This window comes from Dipodomys ordii, unplaced genomic scaffold (genome assembly GCF_000151885.1).
Source record: "Dipodomys ordii isolate 6190 unplaced genomic scaffold, Dord_2.0 Scaffold148, whole genome shotgun sequence".
Taxonomy (NCBI): Eukaryota; Metazoa; Chordata; class Mammalia; order Rodentia; family Heteromyidae; genus Dipodomys; species Dipodomys ordii.
The window spans coordinates 426146-430483 of record NW_012267364.1 but is presented as its reverse complement, the minus strand read 5'-3'; positions in this window follow the sequence as shown (position 1 = coordinate 430483).

The window sequence follows — 4338 nt, the reverse complement described above, 5'->3', positions numbered from 1 at the left end:
CAGGTGCCCGGCTGCTCCGCCTCTCCAGGGCTCCGCTCGCCGCCGTCTCCGGGTGGGATCGCGCTCGCACGCTGCACCGGGCCCGGCCGGGGTCCGGGAGGATGGAGGTCAGGCCCACGCTTGCACGCGGTCTCCGCAGAGCGGGGACGGTGGACTTTCCTCAGAGATGGGGTAGCTCGGCCGCGATTCCCTTCTTTGCCCACCCACTCGATAGACAGAGTGGGGGAGACTGAGGCCGCCAGCGGGGCTGTGGACATCCGCGCTGGCTTTTCCAGCCACGCTGGCCTATCCAGCCCGAAGCTTCCGCGCAGATCCGGCCGCCCGAGGCGGAGCACTGCGCGGGCGCGTCTCCGCCTACCTCCCTTAGAGAAGCGTAGCCCCGCCCACCCTCACAGATGACCCCGCCCACCTGCCTTGAGAGTCGCGGTGGTCCCTCCCACCTTCCTTAGAGAAAGGGTGGCCCCGCCCACCCCTTACAGATGACCCCGCCCACCTGCCTTAAGAGAAGCGGTGGCCCCTCCCACATCCCTTAGGGAGACCCCGCCCACCTCTTTGCAGAAGTAGGGGCCTCGCCCACCTGGCCCTGGCCCCCTCCTCTGGGGCGATCCCGGTGTCCGCCCCCGCCCCGCAGCCTGGACTCCAGGTGGCACTCGCTGGGCAAAGGGCGCTCAACCGAGGCGGCCACCAGGCCGCAGGTGTCTCGACGCGGTTTCCTGGCGATCCACCCGGCGTCTCCCGCCCTTCTCCGCCTCCGTGCGGGCTCCAGCTGTTCTCAGAACAGAAGAACCAGTCCACCCGGCTGGGCCGCGCAGAACTGATGACACCTGCTGCAGGCGCTATGGCAGCAGACAGCTACGCGCTGTAGAAATCCGGAGCCCGGATCTCACTTCCCGCCTTCCTCTCCTGGAACCTCTGTCTCCGGATTTTGTCGGTCTCTGGCTTGAAGGACACCTGCACTGCCCCCTTCCCCCTCGGGCTGCGCTCTACCGATCAACCTTAGCGCCACCCGTCACAGGCTTCACCCCTGCTGCTGAGAAGCGAACCTGAAACATACCATGCCAGGTTTTTCCTCTGGAGGCCTCCAAACGGTGCAAACAGCAGGAACTTGCACCGCCACTATAATACTTCAGCTGGTGACAAGGGCCAAGGGAACAAGTTAAGGGAGGAGAGCTTGTCTTAACAGAAAGAAGGCCTGAGTCAAAGGAGGGAAATGAAGGAGCTTTTACTTTGTTTGCCCATTTCTACCTTTTGAGTATTGTGGTATCTTTCTCCTGAAAATATTTTGAAGAAGAAATTTTCCATGATAAATAAGTCAGATGGTAGAGATCAGCCATGTGTGAAATATGATCCCATTCATTGTTTTCTTTTTTCTTTCTTTTTTAGAGTAAAGCCAGGCAGCGGTGGCTCACAGCTGTAATCCTTGCTACTCTAAGATGTAAGGATGGCAATTTGAAGTCAGCCTAAGCAGGAAATTCTGTGAGACGCTTATCCCCAGGTAAAGCACCCCCCAAAAAAGCCAAAAGTGGAGCTGTGGCTCAAGTGGAAGGATGCTAGCTTTGAGCACAAAAGCTCAGAAACAACACTCAGGCCCTGAGTTCAAGCCCCAGGACTAGCAAAGAACAAAAATATTTTAAAACTCCATTACTCTTTCACCTTGCCTTCCTCTTCTCAGCATGTTCTGTACAAGAATGTTGGAGGAAGTGGTGCTGTAGCTCATGTGGTAGAGCATTCCCCTTGAGCTGAAGAGCTCAGGGACGGCACCCAGGCCTGGAGTTCAAGCCCCACGACCCAAAACAAAAAACAAAAAAAACAGAATTTTGGAATCATGATATTTTCCCCTAGGGAAAGCCTCTTGAATCAAGATGAACAAACTTAACAAAGAAAATTTATTACTGGGAACATAAAATGGCTCTCAAGATAAAGGAGAAAAAGGTGACACAGTTGAAAGGAATGTGCTTTGCTGATGGACAGGAGTGAAGTAGAAAACCAGTTGCCTCTGGGATTTGTTTATTCAACACTTAGAATTTCTGTCTTTATCCTGCAGATTTTTTTCTCTCTCAAAACCAGCCTATCCTACTGATCCCTAAGAGGTAGAACTGGCTTAATTTATGTACTCATATAGACTTCCATATGTCTCTTCCCCTACCCCACTCTCTGTGGGCCTTTTCTGTATCTCAATTTAACCTTGGCCTATAAGTCTATGAATATCTCCAGCTTTGGATTTTCCTAGTATGTGTCTTTCTTGGTCCGTTACAGCTGTGTAACAAAGTAATCAACACTTGGTGGCTTGAAGCAATAATCCTTTCATTACAGGTCCTTGTCCTTCTCAAGTGCAGCAATAGGAGGGAGGGAATGAGAGGGAAAGAGGGAACAGCTTACACTAAGCAAAAGGAAAGAAATGTACATATCACCCGATATGGAAAAAATACTTGTAGTCAAAGCTCATAGAATTCACAAACTTTATAGACCATGGTAATGACTATTTGCCTCATGAAGATTAAAATATCTCACAATACAGTGAACTTTATGTAATCCCTTAATCTCAATTAAAAATTATTTAAAAAAATTTGTCCTTCATTTAGTATCATTGAGGCTGGCTCAGCTGGGGCTGTGGGATCTGACAAGTCTCACTTCCCGTGTGTTTGTCCTGATAGCTGTTAGCCATCTGACCACATTATTCAGTTCTCAGAAAAAGGGGACTGATGTTTTGTGTGTGTGTGTGTGTGTGTGTGTGTGTGTGTGTGTGTGTGTGTGGTGAGCCCAAGTCCTGGAGCTTACTAAACACATGCTCAACCACTGAGCTACGCTTCCCAGCCTCAGCCCTCATTTGAACAATGCCAGACTCTTAAGATTTCTTTAATACATCTTCTCCACAGAGTGCGTATAAAGGGACTATGGCTGCCATCATTCCTCCAAGAAACAAGCAAGCTGAAGGCTGAAATTCATTGGTACAGCACTTACCTCATTCGCACAAGGTCCCAGGCTCAGTCCCCAGCATGGCAAAAAGAGGAGGAGGAGGAAGAGGAGGAGAAGGGGGGAGGAGGAGGAGAACGATGACAGGGAAGAAGGGGGGGGAAGGGAAGAGGAGAAGAAGGAGGGGGAGGACAAGGATGAGGAAGAAAATCCCTGTTTGCTGGATATAGTGGCCCACATTGGTAATCCTACCACTTAGGAGGCTAAGATCTGAGGATCCAAGTTCAGAGTCAGTCTAGGTAGGAAAGTCTGTGAGATTCTTATTTCCAATTAATCACCAAAACAGCTGGAAGTAGAACTGTAGCTCAAGTGGCCCTGAGTTCAAGCCTCAGTGCCAGTGCGCACGTGCACACACACATGTGCACTCACACACACGTGCGTGCACACACACACACACACACACACACAGTTCAAGATCAGCCTGGGATACCTATCAAGATCCTGTCAATAAACAAATAACAAGGAAAGGGGAGGGGAGAGGAGAAGAACAGGAATATTGTCTACTCTATGATTAGAGACTGAAGTACTCTAAAAATAGTGTTGTTGTTTTTTTCTATCGAGAAAGAAAAGACTGGGGAGTGGGGCTGGGTGGTAGCGCATTTGCTTAGCACCCTCCCCTTCCCTTCTCTCTCCTCCTTTCCTATTAGCACCTCTTTTCCTTAGTGCTCACAGCTGGAAAAGATGATTTGCTGTGATGGTTAGTGTCGTGGGCATAATTTGTGCCAGCTAGAAGGTGTTCAATAGATATTGACTTCCACTGGCACGACCAGAGTAGCACAGCTCTGCAGAAAACCAGTCCTATCCACCCGCGTTATTGGCAGAGACCAGACTGGGGGCCCAGGCTGGGGGGCGGGGCTGCCCCCATTGGGCCCTGCCCTTGGGAAAGAGTTGGTGATTTTTCTATCACACAGAAGCCAGAAGTGGATGTGCTGCATCACTGCCAAATCAGGGACATAAAAAAAAACAGCTGAAATCTCAATGTATTAATTCCACGTGTATGAGGGCCCTGTATGTACATCAGCAGCGACTGTAACTTCCAGGCAAGGCTCACAGTAAACCTTTGTGTAATATCTGAGTTGCTATTCACTGGCAGAAAGTTTCTCTTGTGTCTGGCTTCAGGCCCTCCTGCTGTTGGAAATTTACTCTCTCCCCTGAACCCCCTTTTCCCTGGAAAAGAATATCCATGGGAACAAAAATGTGAAATCAGAAAACAGGACAAAATTAATGATACAGGGCAAAAACCTCTTGGTAAAGAAAAACCCTAGACAAAGTCTGACCAGTAGTCAGCCTTTTACCCCTTCTCTATCCTTGCTTAAAAGCAAAAGAACATCTCTCCCTCACTCAAGTTTACCAAGCTGGCAGCTT